General features: G+C 42.4%; 1 protein-coding gene across 2 annotated transcripts in view; it reads right to left on the bottom strand.

Moving 5' to 3' along the window:
- Window positions 1-18,579, bottom strand: part of LOC111845619 (zinc finger protein 609-like) — an 87,430-nt gene extending 68,851 nt beyond the window's left edge. The window contains exon 1 of one of the 2 annotated variants that reach the window (XM_023815162.2): window positions 18,084-18,579. The gene's annotated coding sequence lies outside the window, so the exon portion shown is untranslated. The remainder of the gene's footprint in view (window positions 1-18,083) is intronic. The other variant, XM_023815164.2, reaches the window with a different exon arrangement.
- Window positions 18,580-24,756: the final 6,177 nt, after the last annotated feature.

The raw sequence follows: 24,756 nt of genomic DNA, 5'->3' as shown, positions 1-24,756 counted from the left end.
GGACATTACACAAGGAGAATGAAATCTGTTAAAACTGAATTATGAGGCTAAGAAAAAAAACAATATACAGAAAACAACACATCAGGAAATTTCAGATCTCATAGACAGGTGAAGAATTAGAGCCTCAGCTAATTTCATCAGATTCTAGCTGCAGTCTGGTAAGGAACCGTCTCCAGCACAGAGAGCTGGACACCCTCCCCCCGAGCTGGGTACTGAAATAGATTTGCGCCAGGAGCTGAAGGTGACGCAGATCCAGCCCCCAGGGGTCAGCCAGCTTCCATCTCTGCAAATGTCACCGCGGTTGACACTGGCACTGGGCCTCAGAGAGGGCTGCACTTCTCAGCAGCTCGCTACAGCAGCCACGCCACCTGCACCCCCGCAGTCTGCCTCGCAAGGTCACGCACACATGAAAACACGCTCACGCAAAAAAAGTAATGAAAAAAAAATTCACACGAAAGTTGCCTTACATCTACACATCTCACCTTTATCCCTTTAAGCAAAGAGAAGGCTGACTAAATGTTTGGGTATCCTCATTAATCCTTTAGGGGATTACGAAACATGCCGGAGTGAATTTATCCTCCATCAAGCAGACTCAGCAATATGATGAATCTGTCATCGGCGTGTCGAAGTCCCCGGCCGAACCGCGATCACATTCCAGAGGGACACGTGACAATGGGGTGGTGGTCACACCGCTGGTGGCATTCTCCACCATGCGTGGCATTCGCAGCACAGCGCAGGGATAACAGACAGCTATTTGTGGGACTCTATAAATGGAAGAGCCACAGAAATCACAGGCAGCAACATCTAATACCGACGACTCTCTGGATGTGTTCAACATCTCCGGGAAGGCTGTCTTATATACCTCATTTAGTCATCACCAGCACACGCTGACACTAGAGATGAGCATTCAGATCGTTTTCGATATTCGAACTGGCCGTGTTATCCGACAACTGTCCGGTTAGTCACATGACACTTTCATACTACAAGAAACACAAAAAGTACAAGAGAGCAAATGCAAAATGTATCGGAAACAGTTTTTATTGTGACTGTGACTTAAACTATTGTGACTTTACAACCATCTCACTGGGTAAATGAAAAAGCAGCAGCATGATAAACCGCTGAACATGCAGCCTGAGTTGGTGTTTCCCAGCCCAGTCCTTGGGGATCCCCAGATGGTCCCCGGTTCGACTCGCTACCGGGGAACCAGCGAAATGAGGAAGCGTCGATTGCTGTGCTGTGAAGCGTCATCCATGACCAACGCTTATAGATGTTTCAGTTTTATACGATTGAGCATCAAAATACCAGAATGCATGTAAACAAGTTCTTTTTGACAGAGTTTGCACAAAATGTAATTTTCAGCTTGCAAATAAAAACAACACAAAAATGAAGTGCGGTGGTTTTTTGTGGCAGGCACCATATTTTCTGACAAATTCCCATGGTTCTCTGCATTAGCAGAATAACCAAATATGGATATCAGTACTCATATAACAATGCTTTGAATAGTTATCCGAATAGTGAATAATTAGCGCACACCCCTAGCTGACAATGAATGAAATGAAAATGAATAAAGCCCCTACAATCAGGCCCATTAAATTCTAACTAAGGTATCAATAAGGTGAGTGACAGTGACCTCAGTGCCGCACCTCAGTGCCGCTGATATACGGCGAGAGGTGAAAGTCAATCGCGCTGCCAATAACCGAAGAAAGGCTCTGCCCTCAGAGGCCGACGAGTCACCAGATTGATTTTCCAAGGGTCTCAAGCAGAAACGTTGCCAGGTCTTAATGCTTTCAGGTGCTCCATTCGCACGAGAGGAAAGGGGAAGGTTGGGAGAGGCCTTTAAGGGGCGTTGAGGCAGCACGTACTAGGCCTATAAGCAAACGTGCAGCTGGGCCGACTCCAGGCGGAGGCAGGCGCCGAGGCAGCACGCGCTCAACCCATTAGCAAATGTATGGCTAGGTTGACTCCGGCCAGAGGCAGGCTCCGAGGCAGCACGCGCTCAGCCCATTAGCAAACGTATGGCTAGTTTGATTCTGGGCAGAGGCAGGCGCCGAGGCAGCACGCGCTCAGCCCATTAGCAAACGTATGGCTAAGTTGACTCCGGCCAGAGGCAGGCGCCGAGGCAGCACGCGCTCAACCCATTAGCAAACGTATGGCTAGGTTGACTCCGGCCAGAGGCAGGCTCCGAGGCAGCACGCGCTCAGCCCATTAGCAAACGTATGGCTAGTTTGATTCTGGGCAGAGGCAGGCTCCGAGGCAGCACACGCTCAGCCCATTAGCAAACGGATGGCTAGGTTGACTCTGGGCAGAGGCAGGCTCCGAGGCAGCACGCTTCCAGCCCATTAGCAAATGTATAGCTAGGTCAACTGTGGGCAGAGGCAGGCACCAAGCGCACACCAGAGCCTTGGCAATTATCTGCGTACGGCTAACATTTTGCTGCTCAAAAGGTAGCAAGAGTCCATTTTTCAGCTAAGGAGACATGGAATCTTCCTCAGACCTTTGCCCAACTGTATACAAAGCAGAAGCTTTATGATGGTTATAAGAACTACATCCATTGTGAAAGATATACATAATAGGAAAACAAACACACTAATGGTGATGTTAGATGGCTGGTGACGCATTTCAGACCCTTCTGCGGCCAGTAAAGCATGGTACAGGACCGAGTGACGGCCACCTTACTCTCCGGGGTGACCTTCCAAAAGAGCACCCTGCCACCCCACGCGGCGAGCGCTCAAGGCATCTGGGGGCCTCTTGCTTTCCAGAATGGGCCCGATAGCAGTGACATGGGTAAATGCGAGCCGGGTCACAGTGAGGCCACCTGCAGCTAAAGGCGGCCGCAGAGACCGCCAGCCACGGCTGCTCTTATCCTCCAGATAATCACACAGGCACCTGTTCACACGGAAAAAGAAGCTGCACTAACAAACAAGCCTAAAAATAGGAGATCATCTGCAACGTGTATTTAATGTATGACAGCAAGCATTGCAGCTTAGGCAGAGACTAAACACTAATACTGCACAATAACCACCTCCTTTCACTGCCAATGCAACATGTTAATGTATCGATATAGACAAAACAAACTACACTATACTGTTTGCTATTCCAGAATACTGCAGTCTACACTTTCCCTTTCTTGAGACACGATATTCCAACAGTGAGTAGTTAACTTCCAAATCATTCACACTTATGCTTAAAAACCCATCATTTATGTACGTTTAAATTTAAAGTTGCTTGGCGGACACCATTATCCAAAGTGACTTCCAATTTCACCCATTAAAACCGCCAGATGTTTTATGGGAGCGGTTCATGCATGCATCAGGGTACCACACAGCCACCCTGGAGACTCAGGAAACATCTGCATTAAAATTCATTCCGCAAGCGTTCTGTGACCTGAGGCCCACATGCTCAGGTCACAGATTCCATCTAGCTAGTTGACACGTTAGCTGCGCATCTGGAATCGCCGTTTTGAATAACAGTCCCTCTGGCAACAGAACATACAGCCACTGCTGGCTTGCAAAAATGGGATTTCCTGCACTGCAGGCGAGGAGCTCGTGCGATTGGTCCAGCCGGCTCCACGCAGCGGGAAGGGGAGGGGGGGGGCGCAGTGCTTCTCATTCCGCACTGTGCTGGGATCCATCCTCTACACCTTGAAGCTATTATTCAAAATGAAGTCACCTCTGCATGCACTCCTGGTACCGACACGTTCACAGGGTAACAATTAGTTTGATGCTCCAGATAAGACAAACTAGACGCATGAAGCCGCCCTAATATTTTAAAATGCTCACGAGCCCAGCATCCTGTCTTCTGCTTTATTCATGAATGTGAGTTAAACGGCAATCATCTTAACCAATCCAGCTTATCCACACGGCTTCAGCACCAATGAGTCCCGTCCCAGATGGAAACCATCCTTTAAAGACCATCGAAACTGCAAATGGAATAAGGGAACCTGTCACTACTAAAGCCTGCCAAGGTCGCCTTGGTGACCGCTACCCAAAAGCCCCGCCCACCGTATTCTGAGGTTCATCTGCATGACATCGATTTGGATACGACGAGTGATACCACGACAAGATCTGCATTATAGCTACACCTAATGCAAATTAACATGAAAATACAACCACACAGTGGTGGGAAGAGCGATCCACTGCCACAGCAATCTAAAGCACAGGGTCACACATGTACATACATTCCATTTTATTGTATATACATGATATCCTGAGTGTCGACATCCCAAGGTCTTTCAAAAAAAAAATAAAAAATCACAGCATAGACTGTGGGGGGTGGAGGTGGGGGGGTGAGGTCAGGAACCACGTGGCTAAATGGGTTTCAGAAATACTACCTTCTGTTAGTTACCTTCCTCCTTAATTTACGGACTGTGAGGAAATACTCCTCTGAAGTCTCACCCTGCTGCTTCTGCACGTCACAGCTGGAGCCGCAGCCGCAGCCGCAGCCTTGCTTTTGTTCCATTTCACTTCTTAATTAACATGGTTTGATTGGGCTTTGAAATTCTGTACCACCCACATACTGCGCTGACTAAAAAACGACAAACTATAGATACATTAGAAAACTTAACTGGCACATTTCTGGACATAAGGCATAATGTATAACCTTACTTACTCCATTTGTGCACCTTATGCAATATAAAATTAGTATCCAATGTAATTAGCATTAATCAATCTTTCAGTTACTTAATGATTTATCAGCTGAGTGAAGTAACCCTAGCAATTATATAATCATTCATAACTACAGTGAAAAACGTTTAATACAGAAAAGAATCTTTTGAATTTCCACACCTCTAAAATACTGTTAAACAAGACTGTCGACAGCTGACAAAATTTTGTATAATGTAGGGTTATTCTGCAACAAAGCTGTACAAACCTGCTCCCCCAGCCCAGAACTAACACACCAGCACCTTAGATAACAGAAAAAGGTCATGCTAATGTTTCCAAATACCAAAAGGCATTTCTACTGTAATGTGAAGGGAGAATCATTGTAGGGAAATGGCTACAGGGCAGGGAGTTTTACTATCCATCCACATTTCTGGCTCAGAGGCATCGTATATTAGGTTTCTGATAATTGAACCATGTAATAATTTGTCAGTTCCTTTAATAATCTTAACTGTGAACACTTTGGACAGGCCAGCATAAAGACAGCCATTACTAAAACACAAATGTCTCAAACATGTCAAATACCAAAACAGATCGATTTTTTTTCTTCAGTGTATGGAATATGTATGAAATGGTAAGTACTCACTTAAATCCAGTCAAGTCTGCATGTGTTCACATGTCACTCTCTAGCTCCCCCCAGCAAATGTCAGTCTTCAAGCCTGTGATACTCAAATGCAACTTGCAGCATTACCACTGAAACCTTCCTCTCTGATACTGAAATGCGACTTGTGGCATTACCACTGAAAGCTTCCTCTCGGATACTGAAATGCAACTTGTGGCATTACCACTGAAAGCTTCCTCTCTGATACTGAAATGAGAGTTGTGGCTTTAGCACTTAAAGCTTTCTCTGTGAGGAAAGCCCAAGGGAGTTTTCAAACTTATCTTACGCTGCTAGGACACAGAAAACTCATGTCCCTACTTCACAAGAAGCCTGGTTCTCCAACTGGTATGGCCACAAAACAAACAAATCATTGTTACGGTAACTAGGGGCACATGCTTGTTATAGACCCATGAAAACATTTTAAGGAAGTCAGAAGTGAATTGGGCCAAATGGAATTATTTTGAAGTACATATCTTAAAATACATTATCCAGAGAGCAAAAACAGAATACTAACTCTGGGTGTGGTGCAGAAAGAGGGAACCCAACAACATAAAACAAGGTCAGGGGTGGGGGGGGGGACCCTGAAGACACCTAGTTAATGCAGACTTTAGCTAACCCTTGCCAGAATTTCAAAAGGTATTTCACGGGTATAGTCACAGAAATACACACAAAGTGTCAAGCATGCAAGCAAGAATGAACGGCTGACCAACTAAGTGGCCTGGCAGAGAACAGGCTAAGGGTTAGGGTTAGGTTCCTAACCCTAACCCTTACCCTAAGGAAACTGATCAAACAACAGAACAGACAATGCCAAGAAAAAAACAAAGAGCAGCCCAGGAAATGCAGTCAGTCTGAGGACAAGCTGGGCTGGACAGCTGATCTGCCCCCGACTGAAGTGGATGGGCGAGCATTCCGGTAGCCGCTAACGAGCACTCAGCGTTATTCTATATAAACTGGATTTTCTTGGCCATCAGTCTCTCCTCTTGCTGTGACTCATGACGTGGAAACTGGGAGTGTACTGCTATCTGCGGAATGCTTACAGTGACAACAGCACCAAGCTGAGACCTCTCGTCTCACTTTGATTACTTGTTTTTTTTTTTTTAGCTAACTACATAAACAGAAACTCTACACCAGTGGTTTAGCCCATCAATGTTAATTCTTACTTACATCCACTTCATCAAATAAACACTTTTTTTTGGCTGAAAAGCAAATACCATTGTTTACTGAAGTTTTTTCAGTACCTCAGCACCACAGAGAAAGTATGACAAAGCAGGTACTCACAAGTACTCTATGCTTTGGTTTTTCATCATCAGGTCTGATACACCAAAGGGTTTCCATTTTCATTTCAGCTTCATCTCTATCATTTGTAACAGACATTCTCTCTGAGTACCGTACACTGTGTGGTTAGTTGGATTGTGTGTCAATGCTAAGAAGAGGCCTGCAGTCCGCCGGCAGGACATACTAGCCTACAAACACCACCAAGCACACGAGCACGCAGGCATGCGCATCCACGAGCATGTGACCACACGCACACACACACACACGAGCACACGCAAACACGCAAGCACACACAAGCACACGTACACGCAAAGCCCATGCAGCTACAATAAATCTGTATAACCAAGCCCACATCTGCCCCAGCAGCAGATGCTAAGTGCAGCATCGATGCGAGAGGCTGAGGCTCAGGCTCATCAGACCCTGGCAAAAAGAGCATCCTCCACAGCTGCCAGCCTGAGGTCTGAACGTCACACTCTGAAATCTAACCGACAAAAACATGCAGGCAAGACACAGGACAAAAAACAGAGCCTTTTCAAGAGTAAAAACCACAAAATACTTGCCTTTCGGGAAAAACCCCCAAATGTCATAAATGTCTCACACACTAGTTACATTTAACAGGCACAGACCAAGCATACAGAACAGTAAACAGCACACAGTATACACTGAGACAGCCATAGATTGGGACTATACTTACTCATCACATGGTACCATTGTGAAGAGCTTACCTACTCAGACAAGGAGTGTTACACTACGAAGACCTTACAGAAGTGCACACTTAATCAGTGACCTACGTAAATGCAGAATAATCCCAGGATCACACCCCCTGACAGCACAGAGGCTACAGCACTGGTCATGCCGACTACAAAGCAGCTGCGCGCCCCACCACCCCCAGCCTCGCCATGATCCTCCCATCACCCCCATGTTCTTTCCACTCACATGTTTTAAAGGAGTTTTTCCCAAACCCGGTGCTTGGGGACCCCCAGAAAGTCCATGATTTTGCTCCCTCCCAGCTTGCAGACTGCCCGTCATGGAGCTGGGAGGGAGCAAAAATGTGGGCCATACTGAGAAACACCGCTCTAAAGCCTGTCACGACTCTGGAAGAGGGGCTGGGGGGTACATCGGGTGGAGACACCAATACAGGCTCTTTCAGTCCGATGTGAACAAGCTTCTGTTACCCCGACTGAAGAGCGGACACTGGGGGCGAATGCGCAAACAATACAGTCAATTAAAAAGCCATTAAAGTGAAAGATGAAAGACCTTCACAAAAACGGAAAGATATGGAAATAATGTCAAATTCCCAAATATAACTCGACTCGTGAAATCATGGTTGGCATTCCTAAGTTTAGCCCTATTAGGTCAAAAAAAGAGAAATAGAAACGAATTTTCCGCAAAATACTTCAGGCACCTTAGAGCCAAGAAAATTTGGACCTTCCCAAATCACCAATCTGTCAACAGATCTACAACCAATCTGTTGTTTAGTAACAAAAAAAATTTCTTCCGATTTAGCTTTCTGTCCACACTACAGATCTTTTTTCCCCAGAAACTCTAAAAATTCACTGCTCTCCGACAACTAATCTTTCTATAAACGGATTAGTGCAGATGCTCATAAATGCACAAATTCTGTTACGCGTACATCAGTGAGCTCGGATTGGTTCATACTTAGCTCGTGACCCTTTCCGGATTGGCTCTCTTCGTTTCTAACCTAATTGGTTATTCTTCACAGGAATTAAGAATGCTTTCCCTTCCCTTCATGGAAGCCACATGTGAAAATAGAGGGTGTACAGGACTTTGACTACCTGGCATATGTTGTTTTGCTTACTTGTGTGCAGCTAAATCGTGTTTTGTGTACATTGTATGCCGTTTATAACTGTTGTGAAGCTCAAAACAACACTGTACCTGAGCCAAGGTTAAGGTATGCTCTAGCTTATGATAAAGACATCCATCCATCGAACATTAGGGTAAGACAATAGAGCACTGAAACTGAGGGGTTAGTGACTAAATTTCTGGATCCCTGTGTTGTTGCTGTGATGGTTCCTTTTATGGACAGCTTTGTTTTTGCATCGCTACAGTACTGTGATATTTCACTTTTACTAAATAAAAAATGTGCATTTACTTTAAACACATGGTTGTGTGTGAGATTAACAGTCAAGCGTTTATAAAAACTGAACTTTATTACTAATCAAAGTCAAAATTATTCAAAATATATACTTCAACGCTTCTAGAATTATAAAAAGATTTGGTTGGACAAAAAAAACATGCAAATGACATGTTGTGCTGGAGCTACTACAAAGTGAGCCACTTCTAAAAATATATAATAAAAAGCTTTGGTTAAATGTGCAAATGAAAAATGTCAGAAATATATACATTAACAACCACTCTAATAGCTACGTCATTTGCCTTTTACACGGAGCAGTGTAAACGCAGACGTTTTTTTCAAGGTTAGTGATAATGCTAGTGCGGACGCAGATCTTTTCTTTCGGAAAGTCCCGTAAAAAAAGTATTTGTGTGGATGTAGCCTTAGTCACGACACCCACACCTGAAAGTCATATTCTCATATTTTTATCTCATTTCAATGTTTATTGCTTTATGGTGCACATGCTGGGTGCCACCTTTAAATAACCATTGTGGGTTGGGATCCACATTAGCATCTTCATTCCTCTGTGAGGAATAAACAAATGCAGCTGATAGAAGCTACTGTATCAGAAAGAAGTGAGAGAGGAGGAGAGAGGAGACAGAAGAAACACGGAACAGACGTACACGCTGAGGGCCAGAGCATCTTCTACACCCACAGTCTTGGGTTCCTTCCATTTTCCACGTAAAACACCAAAGCATCCCAATGCAAAAACACCCTTACCTTCCAAACAGCCAAACAAATACTTCAAATAAGCTAAAGAAATTTCTGAAAAGTGATTCACCACTGATTCGCAGTCTTTGTGCTTATGATTCTAATGGCCTAAATCGTTAACGGCAGCATCCAAGTTACATGTCAAGTACCTTAGAAATAAAGCAAGCTCCACTCACAATGTCCAATTGGATTAAGCCGGTCACATGACCGCCAACTGAGGCCTCACGTTTGTCACGATCTCCGCAGAGATGACAGGCGAGGACTCCGAGGGCGAGCCGTCACAGTGCCCTCTCTCCCCAGCGTTTCCCCTTCCGCCCCCAGTGGCAGCCAGGCCTTATCTGATCTGGGAGCGGCACCAGGCTAATACTGCAAATGAGACACTCGCGTCTGTCAGTGACAGAGCCGCCGCGGTCTGAGTTACACGCAGACAGCGCATCCATCAGAGCCCTGCGCCCACCCATGAGAGCCACATGCTCTGTCGCTTTGCTTCTCGTCACTCTCCCATCAGGGACGAGGTTCAGCGAACGGACACGGCCAGAAAAAAACCCAAAAACAAACAAGGGGGGTGAAACCTCTCCCCTGCCCTGGCATTGTGGGGACCTGATGAAAGTATCTACAGAACAAAACAAGGAGGGGAAATGAGACAAATAAAATGCAGTTTTGCAAAAAGATTTCCCCCAGTCATAATTCATTGATTATTTTCATAGAAATGTAACTGTCCAGAGAGGCAGAGCTTACTCTAACCAGTTTTCTGTGCAACTTGAGAATTGTCATTATCCATGTATAATCATCCCAACAAATGAACACAATGGATGGTAATCGTATGTGTTCTATAACTACAAAAAAATTCATGAAAAAAAGTATTCAATCATGCTTCTGATCTGGGGAAACAGATTAAAGACAAATAAATTTACCATTAATATACAATCAATCATTTTGTATTTAAAAAGACAAAAGGGTTTCTGGTTACTCAGAACACAGAATGGTGAAAAAGACAAAAGTTTAAAATGACAAGACCCCACATTAGACTATTACATAGAACCAATGGATCACACTTACCATAACACTCCCGCCAAGACTATGCCTTTCAGCATCATACATGTACCATGTTGTTTGTTTAAATGTAGCACATTTAGAAAACATCTACAAACATAATGCTGTGTGGTAATGTTCACCCTGTCTGTCCCATGTCAAAGTGTTAATGGTATCAGTCATCCATCCATCCATCCAACTGCTTATCCTGGCCAGGGTTACAAGGCAGTCAACATTCAATCACCACTAAAACTGTTAGTACCTATGATTTACTTGTCCTAAAATATGTTTTGGTCCAACCGACCAAAAATAGTCATCAGTGGAAACGGGTACAAATGTGAACAGCTGCACCGTTTAAATAAACGACTGCATCCATGATGGTGCAATCGAATGGAGTCACTGTCTGCTGAAAAATGCCTGAAAATAAACACACCCACATACATTTCGAAGGACATGCAATATCTGGCGCCCAACTCTGAGCACGCGAACAGCCCTCGACACACAGCAGTCTGACGGATGGTGGTTCACAGCAAGGAGCAGAATGACTGTGTTCTTTGTGAAACCGTTCAAGGTTTAATAATAATAATTGCATTCACTCAATAAAAAGGCATCATAAATACTGAAACAGTTAACTTTTTCCATTCAAAATCTTGCTTAATTTCTCAAAAAGCATGCATTTCATAATGATATGCTTCTAAAACTTCTATGGAACAGACTTTAAAATAAAAAACAAGGTTAAAATATTTAGCCAATTACAAAGGGAGCAGCAGGCTGATGACATCACACAGGAGAAAGGGGCAGAATAAAATTTACACTAAATATTTTTTGTCTATCAGACACTGCGGTTGTTAATGGAGTCAGACACACATTGCTGTTGATGTAAATACACACTGATCTTCCCAAAAACACCAAGAAACATTAAGCAACCTGGAAACATTTTATACTTGACAATTCAGAGTTGCGACCTAGTTGGCTTGCTTAATTCATTCTCCTCAGCTTCACAAGTAAGATCAAAGGAAGAACAAACCTTTTTGAGCAAGGAAATCCTGAGCTTGTCATCAGTGGGTTTAAATGAGTTTACTGTGGCTTTATGGTTACCAGGCACCTGTTGTACAATACTATGACAACCTTTGCTGTTGAAAACAAGGGCCATCCCCTGCTGCACCATTTACCCTTGCGTGCCAAAACCGAGGTCATTGAAAGTTAACTGACTTCAATTTATTTCATGTCCAGATATTACAGGTTTTACAGTAGAATCAGAAGATGAGCTGTACCTATGAAAGCTGAACGGCAGATTCAGCTGGAACACGCTATGTTTACATTGAAGGGGAGCAGCCTCTGGAATTTTCCATGCTTTCTTCCAGCACATGTTCAGAGGGACTATTAACTAGACGGCTGTACATATTGCGGACTAAAGGTCTTTCAGGCAGCCATTCCACCTGTGCTAGACAGAAGCAGAATGCAGCATTTTTAAGCTAAAGTGGCACAAAGGCTAACAAAGCTGCATGGTTTGGCTTTAAACACAAAATAAAAACAAGTGTCTTTCCGAGCTTTGAAGCAAAAAAAATACAAACATTCTTGAACACAACTAGACAGAGTTTGTCACAGTTTTTAATAAGAGTATGCAAATGACCTGTAACACCTAATATGCGTATTAATACTGTAAATCTTCCCCCAAATCAAATTATAACATTATTCAGCTTTAAAATGATCTTGATAACGAAAGAACATCATAATAGCATATACACAGATAAAAACGCAATTGTATTGCTGCAATAGCCATGATCATTGATAGAAAGGATTAATAAGATGGTTGTCAAGATTGATAATGTCACTGTTCAGTTTGCTTGGCGTGAATTGCAACAATGACATTTTGAAGATCTATATTAGGCTGAAGACAATGTTGCCATACAAAAGGTATATTTGCAACTTTAAATGTTATCAGCTCGGTCCCTGCTGTACATTAAAATCTGACTAGTTTAAGCAGTTACAATCCAAGACAACAGCCAATAAAAATCTGAATTGATGAACAGCTGTATGTCTTTCAAAAAACCAGTTCACCTGTAGTTGTTTCGTAGCAATTTTAACAATAAAAAATGTCAACGCTGCACTGAATTCATGAGTGCAGTGAACACTTGGCAAAAACAGCTTAAAAGCAGTTAAAACCGCAACATTTAGGGCAACAATAAAGGTTTATTGTACAGTGCTTTTTCTGACAACAGCCTCCAAAGCAAGCAAGCTAAAATACTCATACACAGTTAAAATTAAAGAATTATCATCAAAGCACACTCAGCTAGCCTATACTCACGCCAGCCACTAAATACTGACACTTCACAACGAAATTTAAAAACTAAAAATGTAATTTAACACAAAAATACAAATCCATAAAACACTCACAGCTTTTATTTAAGAAATACTACACCACATGTGAAATTTGACAGAAAAGTTAAAATTCAACCCCCTCATCTTACACGCAAACTGATGGTGCTCTAAAAGAATTTTAAGACCATGGCTATTTCGATTTCATTCAACAGGATACTCTGCACAACATTTAAACAGGAAATTCCTTTTGCGACGCAAGTTTCATGTTTGCCCAGAGGTGGTTTGTGGAAACCGTAATGCATCAATGAGAAACAGCCGAGAATTTAGGTAAGACTTTGTACTGCGTTTGTAACTGCTTCCTGAGCTTAAAAAACATACACAAAGGCAGAAGTGTTTACTACGGCCATTACTTAAATCGACTGCTGCTTTGACCAGACTACAGATTACCAGTAATTTACAGAAAAATTCTATGTATAAATAAACAAATGATATACAGGCTTGTTACATAGTGACACAACACAAAATATTTTCAACTGCAGTTTCTGTGTCCATTCAAGTTATAACATTTCAAGAGCATTTAAAAAAGGAACTGGAAGAGGAACCACAAAACAAATCCCAAAGCAAAAATGAGACAAGAGAAGGAGACCCAATCCTTAGCTTTCATGTCTCACTCCGTGTTGCATTTTCTGTGACTAATGAATCTAAATGATAGGCGCCACTTAGGCTTGTCTTGCCACAAGATTGGGGGATTGGAAACAATATCCGAATCCATTTGCCTTGTTCAGTGTCAGTGATTTAGCATCTAATTTTCATCAAAAAAACTGAAGGGCTTCCTAATCGAAAGGTTTTCAGGGGCTGGGCTGCAGTAACTGTAATTCACTGCTGTTTTTGGGCAGCTAACATTTTATTGAGAGCAGTAAATTCAGAGCTGACAGGCGGATCCCCAACACAGCACCTGAAACAAAGGCAGCCAAACCTCCCCTCGCTTTGGTCATCATCATCCTAACAGAACTGGCCTCACCCTCCTCACAATGGAAGTCCATGTGCGAGATGGTGATTTTGGGAAAGCGCCTCTGAATATAAATTGATGCCTGGCTTTATTGTCCCACCCCCCCACCCACCCCCACGCTTTCCTCCATCGGGGGCCCACCTTCAGCCCGGAAACCGCATGCTTGATGATAGAGTGACTTATCTTTAAGTTGCCAGTTCAAAGCCTGTTCAAAGACACCAACCCTCATTCTTCTCTAATGCATGTCCCTTCCCTCTCACACTTCATTCGTTCCGTTAGCCGAACTCCAAAACAGCAGCAAATTTGACCTCAGCTTTAACTTATCCTTCAGCAGGGAAAAAACAAACCATTAATATTGGCTACATTAACAATTATTAGATTATATTACTGTGTGAGAACTGTGCGATAATTTAATTTGTCAAATTGTAATGTTTCAACAGTTCATTAGTCACAAAAACAAGAAAACACGTGAAAAACCCAATTTCGCTGAATGGAACCCCTTTGCCTCTGAGTAATCAATCTGAAAAGAATTAATAATTATCTTTGATAATATGTGACCTGAGAGCCGCATTAACACGAAATTAGAACACTGAAGGCAAGAGATTGATTTGATTTTTAAAATGATTTGAAGCCAATTACAGTGATGGTCAAAGCCTGTTTAAGGATCACACAGCTGCAGCATTAAAAGGCTGTCAGATTCACAGCTCAGCTATCTGTATAACTGATCTGGCACTATACTCAGTAGATGAGGATATATTTACCTGCCAAAATAAGGGTGAGACCCCACAAATTGCAGTGAAACGTCCATGTAAGCAGCCACCTGACTTGTTGGAGAGCGACCTTAACAAATCCTCCCCTTTCGCCTGCATACAAATGTGGTGCTGAAGTGCAATTTCAATCCTTTCCTCCCCATCAGTTTCATAACCTCACTATAAAGATTCAACATACATTTTTAAGACTAAAACGCTATTCTACAGGGCAAATGTGTTACTCAGCTGAGCGACAGAATGGAGGTGCAACATGACTGGATCTCCAAGTTAGACGTGCAAAGAAGCACAATGAAAATTAAATTTTGTGACCAATCCTAGAACCACACAAAAGAACTACATATTTACTACAGAACCAGACTGTTATGCCTGTACTTAGAAAATAATGGGGGTCTAATATTTCCTCTAAAAACGCAACAATTTCATATTTTACTATTGCATATAACATACAGATAAGACACATTGGTGAAGTTTTCACACAACCCCGCTGGGAAATAAAATCAAACATTCACAAGTACAGTACCATCACCATTAAGACACCTGCTGCTGAGATGTAATTTCCCCATCTCAAATTCACTGCTACATATTTGGCGTGCTCTCATACTGAAAAGACCTTTAACCACATTGCAGAGATAATTTAGAAAGTAATCTAGGCTGCGAGTCAAGCCACACCTTAATGTCTAATGAGAAATATATGACTGTAAAGTACGCCTTTATTATAAAATAATAATAATAAACCTCAGGACTGAAAGCCTCTAATTATTAAAATGTGTGGCATCTGGTTGGAAAATGCCTCAAAGAAATGGGCATACTTTGCTGCCACATTATAACCTCTTAAAACTCTCCGTCAGAGGTGCATCACTAGATGAGCTGCACATACAGGGGAGAGCAATATGGGCAAGTACATGACATTCCACTTTATATCAACATGCAGTAGTATAGGGGCATTTGCCACAATGTTACCCTACATGTAGGCTGATACAGTTTATAACATGTGTTTTCTGGAAAGCAGAGAGATTGCAGTAATTACAAAACAAGCAAAATGTCAGAAGAAATCACCAGGATCACTGCTGCCATTGCTGACATCTTTCAGTTTATGGGCTGTTTAATCTCATTGCTGAGGAAGGATCTTACAGCTAAAAGTTACCCAAAACAATTAAAGTAGAAAGTGCAGATTTAAAATCAAATACTTAACCAAATATTTAGAAACAATGACACAAAGAGGACTTACGGGAACACAAAAATAAATTTCCCCCTAAACATGTAGCCCGTTTCACAGATTGGGTTTATAACGTGACAGAAGTTACCAATACAATTAAACAACGCTGATAAATGTTAATTATATACAGTGTTGTCCTCCACTCTAGCAATGGACCGACTTACTCAAGAATCCAGGCAGGCTGCTATTCCGGCAGCTTTGTGACAAAATGTTACTTATAATGGTAAGACATCTATGTATAGCTAGACTTCACAACAATATTTTGGAAATTAGAAACACACACACTGCATTTATAGGGCACGATGAACACCACCTTACTAACAGAGAGGGCCAATAGCAGCTAAATGGACACATTCACTGGGGAGACTGGGCTGATTCCTCAGCCTTATACACAGCAGCTGCTCTGTTTCAATCATGAACACTGTTTTATGGGGGAGTGAAATCAAGCTGTAACCTAAATAAGTTATTACACTTAAGGTTCATCTCTGGTGGCAGGCATCGCAGAATTACATGACAACAAATTGATTAAATACAACAATACTCAGGAAGAAGGGTGCCAGCAAGGCACATTAAGCTATATTTTTAATATAAGTCACCAAAAATAAATATATAAACATATTTCAAGCTTCCAGTTAATACAAACACTGGGAATATGAGCAGCTATATAAATGGATTTGGTTTCTTTGCTTATGCCTTATATAACCAACTATTATTGGGGGGGGGGGGCCTAGACTACTGTGTGAATAACCGTCACAGCTTTTACACAAAACTACTAACAAGGAACTACTAAATGTGAATTATTCGCAAAGTGCCAGTTCCCATATTTGGCTTGGCACTGCCAAAATTACATTTATTTATATAACGGTGTTTAATCATTCTTATAGGCCTGTCCATTGGTTTCAGTAAGAGAAATTCAAACCCAACATGGGTACACGTGTCACGGCCACCATAACAACCTCATTTTCTACACATCCTATATATACTTGCGTCATCAAAAAGCATCACAAAATATTCTCCTGGAAAGCGTCAAGTTCTGAAATGAATGTACCGCCTTGGATAAAAAACCTTTCATAAACAGTGCGTAACAGGAAAAAAAAACTTTTCAAAGGTGCAAACGCTAATGTTAGGGTACCCTACATCTATTCAAAATACTGTCTTGGAACACTTCAAACTATTCAGAAATAGTACTTTTTAAGGCATTGTGTTAAAGCTAGCACGTTTTCGGTTTCCTTATTTGGGCGCAGACCAGTGACATTCTCATAACGAGCCAGGTTAAACAAATCCAGAGAAGCGCTGTGGTTAAACAACCCGTCGCGGGGCTTTCTGACTTTTGTGTGCTAAACCGGCTAGATTAACTGCCCGTTTTGAGTCAGGGTCTGGTTTAAGGTCAAGCAACGTGCAATCGAATTGAAATGCAATTTCGGGGAGATGGACGCCTATTCAGAGCTCAGGTGATGGCACAGTGACTGCTGGGTGCCAGTGGGCTCCCTGTGCCCGCCAGTCACTGTGTGCAACGAGCTGTTTCGGAGGCCTAAAATGCAGCTGGCCTGTTTTGAAGCAGGTTCCAAAGCCGTTCTTCCCATGTGCATCTTATGAAAGATAAAGCGCTCAGCGATTTTCCCACTTTGGTCTAACAAAGAAACTGAACATTTACAACCGGTGCCCGTAGATGGACCCGAGTGACCAAAAAGGCCTCGCTAAACTAACACAAACCCCAGAGAAAGTAACATTTCACTGCTGCTGGTGGCAAACTGACAACTACAGTGCACGGGGAAATAAATATTAAATTAACTGTGTAAATGTGTCGCTGTAAGGACTAGCCATCTCTGTACAAACCGGTCATCTCGTTAAAATAAGTAACCCGATCGTGTTTCAGGGTAAAAATTACAAATTTGTCTGACTGCGAAAAAGTACATAACAATTACACACAATCTCTACAGCTTTCGAAAGAGAACGTAGCTAATCGCTCAGTAACAGATAATATCCAAAACTCGTATCAGATAACGAAATTGTCAACCAGTGTTGTGCTAGTTGGCTTCCTACATCTCCGTCGTCTTCCAAGGCGACCGTGTAAATGGCAGAGTGTAAGCCTAGCCGTTTGTGAAATAACTGCAAACACACCGCAGGCGAATGGCGTTTAAAGAGATCAGTCGGTTATTACACGATAGTTAAACTCAAGCCTTAAAGAGCAGAATACATGCTGAGTACTGATCTGCTATTAATGCCAAGCTGCGCCCTAGTCTCTCAAACAAAGGGCTTTTCGGCAAGCCAAAGCATGCAATTGTAGCTAAATATCTAGCTAGCTAGGGGTACCTCCCGCACAAAAAAATGGAGAAAAATTCCTATAGTACTTACCCCACTTGCAGACCCAGACCCAGGAATATTTAAGTGCACTCCATAGATCCAGATATTAAGAATCAAACGACTTAAAGAATGTGATCTTTGAAGGAACAACAACAATAATAATAGTAGTAGTAACGACAGTGATAATGATCGCAGAGATCAATCAATGTACTCCCAAGAAATCCAACAGCAAGGGGGAAAAGAGAGGCCAGTTCACGGGACTGCAGCCATCACACGTTGAGATCCCGTTCAAATTTGAAAATACCGGTTATAAAGAGCATTTTCAAATTCAATTTCAAGAGCCTTCGGAATTAAAACACGTCTCCTCGATATCCCGAATAATAAATTCCATTCTTCAAACCGGTTCCACCATTTAAATCCCTGACTCGGTTTCGCCGTATCTCTAATATATCTTGATGGCTGTTTGTATCTTTCAATGCTGGGAGATTGATACAATGTAACCAACAAGCAGAACTAGCTGCTCTCAAGCGCAGGCGGGCATTCCAGCCGGAATGAACCGTCATGCGAGGAGGCGCGGCGCTACAAAGAACCGGAACTGGAGTCACCACAGGATTAAGGATCTTCATTCCCAGCTCATTTTAATAACGTTAAGCAGTTGTACAGAGGGTGTGTTTAATTTCTTGTCTGCTTATAAGTTGTAAATGTGGTATACATTTGTTTTTCTTCATTTCGTTTTCGTTTAGGAATGCGGAGTATCTAATAAAGCCTATTGGTTGCACAAGGGATATATAAAAAACAAAAAACAAAAAAATTCTTTGACTACTTTGGTTCCCCTGTAGATAAAATACGTGATGTTTTCGGAAAGACCTGCTATGAAAGTAATTTAAGTAACTTAAACAGCCTCTGTCAGCGCAGAATTAGGCTAGCCTACCTCTTTGTATTGAGTGACTTTTAATGTCTACCAAAAATAGCAATAATTATATCAATAAACAATATCAAAGTCAAAGTGAACTTTATTGTCATCTTTCCATATACAGTATACAGAAAAACGAGTTCAGACCACAGAATATACATATAATTTGAACTTTTACACGTTGTATATAAGTAGACGCAGTACTCAGGAGATACTGAGAAAAAAAGACAATTCTAACTACGTGGACAGAGAACAGTGCAAGACAAAGAGGAGTGTAAATGAGCTGAGAAGTACATTTTAAGTACAGTGGCAGTAAACGCTGACAGCTTTCTGGTGCGGAAGCATAGTGCAAAATAAGATTGTTTTGTGCAATATGCCTAATCAACATCATAATAATAACAATGCTTCCGAATGAAGATAAGGAGACACAATTCTTTCGTTTTTGCACGTAACGGGTCGAATAACTTTGAGTGAAAGGTTCCTAAGCCTAAGTCGTATGTCTTAACCTTACACCTTATCTTTATGTACAAAAGACTCTGTCTAGAGTTCTGTCACATATTTGTACGACAAAGAAAAAATGTATTTTAATATGAATTTGTGAACTGTAGAGGGTCACTCACCGGCTTCTGTTGTAGATGGAATTGTATTTAAAAATTAACGAACGGAATCTGACGTTGTCTATAAAAACCGTTAAATAAGATTTTGCCGCACGTTAGTTATTGGTAAGAGTGCTATGATTGAAATGGTGCAGTACAGTCTTCAGCACGCACTGGTGTACTATACTGCAGATTATACAGTGCGTGTTTGCTGCAATAGTACCAAAACTGAAAACTGGCCATTTACGGGCCAGTGCAAAGTGAAGTGTGCAGTTGGTACTGTAAATATGTCACGGTCCTGTTGTTAAATTCTACTTTTCTTTAACGTAAAATAAAAGTGAACGAAGCTTGCAGGGAACCAGAATGAGAGTATACCTGCTAATTCGAGCAGATGAGGTAATTTTTATCCTACGATCGAGTTTTTTGCTACTCGGAGATTTATTTATATAAAATGTCATTCAATAGCAATGTGGGCTTAAAGAACACACGCCACGCCGGCTATAGCGTTCCCCGGGGATGCTGCCATTTGAGTCTCACGGCCTTAACTGCGGCAGCACATTGATCGCATACGCTTTTCACTGCACTGCTTCACAGAGATTTGACTTCCTGCGTTATTTGATGTAGCCGCTCAGCTCACGTGCACGTCGTACTCACGATTTATACTGCACCAGACTAAAGGCCAAGGCTTTGATTTAGGAAACTTTCTTTTTCACCGCCGCGGAATTTTCAAATGATTTTTTTTTTCACTCGCACACGCGTTGTAATGGACATTTAAAATTACAAGCACAAAAACAATAGGGATCGATGTCCATCTACGCAACTGGGACCCCATTATTAAGACATTAAACAAAAACGTAAACCCAAAAGCATGCTAAAAATGAATCTGCACGCACACACACACATACGAGGAAACCAATTAATCAATAACATCAGTTTAAGGAGGACTGGCTCAATTTTATAATATATGTGTATGTAGGCTATGTATGTCATGATAGATAGATAGATAGATAGATAGATAGACTATTTTCTGTTATAACATTTAGCACAATTATATTGATTTGTCTTCAGTCAACTTGCTCGTTCGTTATGTTTACGTCTGATAGAAATTCCACAATATATATGAGAGAGATGGAAATCTATACCGCTCATTCTTTGCTCCAGAACCTTTCCATAATGGCTCAGTGATGTTTATATCTGGTGATTGGGGTGGTGATGGAAGGTGATCCTCGTATTAATGGCACAATTCCTGAAGCTGTTTAGCAGCAGCATCATCTTGGATCGGACAGCGTTTCCACCATCCTGTGCCCCTGGTCCCGTCACGCGGCTTTGTGGTCCTCGGCCTTTAGATGACCACACAGAGGAATCACCCTGCCAGGTGCCTCTCTACACCAGCAGGCACTGTGGCTTTTGGGCTTCCTTCAAGCTTCTTCCAAGCATAAACCTGTCTGAATGCAAGAAAACAGATGGACGATTACTCATCAAATCATGCTGTTTTTTTCATTTGCTTGGGGCTGCAGGCTTTGTGCCTCTCTGAGCAGTGGTCTTGCATGTAGGTGGTTTCCAAATGGCAGTCGAACTTTCTACCCTGCAGTCGCGTAGACGTTCAGTTTCAGAGGAGTTCAGCGGTGATTTTTAAAGCTTCTCCTTCTGTGGCATTTGCCGGCTGTCCTGTTAGGTGTCTGTCCTCTTTGCTGGCGCAGTTTGTTCATGTTTCACATACACTGTCCTGATTTTTGAGTCTGTTTTCCTTGACACATTATATCATCATGGCAGTGACTCTTTGCCCTCTCTGTAACACCGAGTGCTGCCTGTCAGAGATCCTTAATATCTGACACATTCTGCAAATTGCTATTCAGCTTAATATGAGCAGCTATGTTCATAAATGTGATTTTGTTATTAAAAGGTTAAGGTCTTATTTCTTTTTTTAAAGTCTATTTATAAAAATATAGTGTTCATAATCTGTCAGTAGCCAAATAGTGTTTCTTTTTTCAGGCAGAATGAATTTTCACATACCCCAGCATATTCCCAGCTCAGTTTCTTGCTGTCATGATCGGTGGTTGTGATTTACACATAACAAGGCAATTAGCCTGGACTGAAGCAGAAAAAGGTGATTTACAACAGGAGCATGTTAAGATGAGAGTATAACCCTCGAACCTCTATCTTCTTTGTTAAAATATAAGCTGAAGTGGGGGCAAATTGGGCATTTTTATCAGGATGAAATCAGGCTAATGAATTGGCCAGGTTTTGTGGAAGTGTCTGCGAGGCTCACAGCGTGTGCAGTGCCCAGCTATTCAAAGGAATGGCGAGGCGCTGACTTCACGGGGATTGAGAACCAGGTCCTTGGACAGTCAAACATGTCACGCTATTTGTCATACAGCAGGAGAGATAACCTCTCTTATTTACATGCTTCAGATAAGAAGGCTTCAAAGGATTTTCTTTTCTCTTGCAGCCCCGGTTTCCTTGACAACAAGAATATGGAAATACTGCCTTTGACATGACAGAAGGAATCATCTCAGTAACACAGAGAGACAGCAGGCACAGCGAGGCCAGGCAAGGCTGGATAAATGGCATCGTCTTCACGCAGAGAGGGAGTCAGCTGGGCTTGGCACTCCGTCTTCCCGCTGCCTCCACTCCACCACGCTGGCTGCCGCGTTCGCGTGCACAGACAGGGCTTCCATTTTGAGGGGGCGTGTGGCGCTCTCCTCCAGTCCGAAATAGCAGATGGCACAGCAAGGAAACACTGGTTGACTTAGCCTGTAGCTCTGAAGTGCGGTCTGTCAAATGCGCCATACATAACCTAAATTAGAAAGCTGTGTTAGCAGCACACGGCTGTAAATCAGCCTTTAAGGGCGACAGGGCTATAAGCTTGATTCACAGCAGGACCGTCTGCACTGTGGAAATATAGCACACCTTGGGCTTTCTGGGGACTGATATAAATCATTCACACGCTTATCAAGGCAGCTAGCATTACACACTTCTTCTATGGTTACACTTTTAATTGTTATCTGCATAATTGTGAAAGAGCTGGACAAAAATATGATGGTCCGTTCTGCTTGGATTGGGGCTGACCATGCCAACGGAATGCTAATTATAATTAGCGGCTTTATGGAAAAGATTCTAGGAAGATGAATAGGCAAGGCTGATGCATTGGCAAATTACTGATTTCCAGCTACGTTTTTTTTTTTTTTTTGCCCATTTGTAAAGCATTATGAACACTTCATGAAGGAGAAACCTCTTTAGCAACTAGCAACATTTATCGCCGGTGCTTTACAATTATGTTTTTATTTAAAATGAGAACTTGCATTCAGTAGTACCGGCAAGGAGATGAGCCCTACAGGACTGACGCCTGTCCCACATAAGATGGCGGGAATGCCGTAGATGAGGGAGAGCCATGTGACATCACCTGCAGAGAAATGACACTCTGTCAGAATCTCACACTGCCCATTTATGGGCACATCTGTACTGCTACAATTAACTGTGCTTGACATCAAAATAAAGAGGCAATTTAATAAAGTAACAAATACCCATAAAAGTGTGAAGTAGGTGAAGTATTTGTCTAAAGTATTTTTATTGAATATCACTAGACATTTAATCTCCAGCAGATTAATGTAATGAACTTTGTTATCTGAATTTATCCTTGAGCTGCTACAGGATATATAAACATCCAAAAATAAAAGTCTCAAATGGGGTATCAGTGGGTCATATGAGAAATAATTTAGATTGCAGGCAGAGGCACAAGATTAACATCGGTCAGAAGGGGCAGCAGATATTTTATGTGTCATTTCTACATGTCCATATAAGTTTGCAATAGGGATAAACAAGATTTCCAAAGATGATCCTGCAGTAATATATTTTTTTGGATCCAACTGTACCATCAGATTGTCAAAGTAAAGCCATAAAAGCCTCCCAGCACGAAAACTGTCCTAGGTGTACTGACTCCTAATGTGAAAGCCATCCTAGGTGCACTAACTCCCAACACGAAAGCCGTCCTAGGTGTACTGATTCCCAGCATGAAAAGCTGTCCTAGGTGTACTGACTCGCAACATGAAAGCTATCCTAGGTGTACTAACTTCCAACACAAAAGCCGTTTTAGGTGTACTGACTCCAAGCACAAATGCCGTCCTAGGTGTACTGACTCCCAACATGAAAGCCATCCTAGGTGTACTAACTCCCAACGCGAAAGCCATCCTAGGTGTATTGACTCCCAACATGAAAGCCACCCTAGGTGTACTAACTCCGAACACGAAAGCCGTCCTAGGTGTACTGACTCCTAGCACGAAAGCCGTCCTAGGTGTACTGACTCCTAATGTGAAAGCCATCATAGGTGCACTAACTTCCAAAACGAAATCCGTCCTAGGTGTACTGACTCCCAGCATGAAAAGCTGTCCTAGGTGTACTGACTCGCAACATGAAAGCTATCCTAGGTGTACTAACTCCCAACACAAAAGCTGTCCTAGGTGTACTGACTCCCAGCACAAATGCCGTCCTAGGTGTACTGACTCCCAACATGAAAGCCATCCTAGGTGTATTAACTCCCAACACGAAAGCTGTTCTAGGTGTACTGACTCCCAATGCGAAAGTCACCCTAGCCGTATTGACTCCTAACATGAAAGCCGTCCTAGGTGTACTGACTCCGAATGCGGAACCGACCAAGGCGTAATGACTCCCAATACAAAAGCCATCCTAGGTGCACTGACTCTTACCACGAAAGCCGTCCTAGGTATACTGACTCCCAACGCGAAAGTCGTCCTAGGTGTACTGACTCCCAGTGTGAAAGTCACCCTAAATGTATTGACTCCTAACATGAAAGCCATCCTAGGCATACTGACTCCTAAAATGAAAGCCATCCTAGGTGCACTGACTCCCAATACAAAAGCCATCCTAGGTGCACTGACTCCCAATGCGAAAGCCGTCCCAGGTGTACAGACTCCCAACGCAAAAGCCATCCTAGGTGTACTGACTCAGAATGTGAAAACCATCATAGGGATACTGACTGTCAATGCGAAAGCCGCCCTAGGTGTACTGATTCTCAAAGCGAAAGCTGTCCTAGGTGTACTGACTCCCAATGTGAAAGTCATCCTAGGTGTACTGACTCCCAATGAGAAAGCCATCCTAAGTGTACTGACTTCTTAGTTGATGTTTATCTTACAAAAGCAATACCGTTCCACAAAATTCTGAAGAAACAATTTGTTCCACTAAAGGTCATAATTTAGTA

The sequence above is a fragment of the Paramormyrops kingsleyae genome, chromosome 11 (genome assembly GCF_048594095.1).
Source record: "Paramormyrops kingsleyae isolate MSU_618 chromosome 11, PKINGS_0.4, whole genome shotgun sequence".
In the NCBI taxonomy this organism is placed as follows: Eukaryota; Metazoa; Chordata; class Actinopteri; order Osteoglossiformes; family Mormyridae; genus Paramormyrops; species Paramormyrops kingsleyae.
The sequence above is the reverse complement of the archived record's forward strand: the minus strand, read 5'-3'. Positions and strand labels throughout refer to the sequence as shown.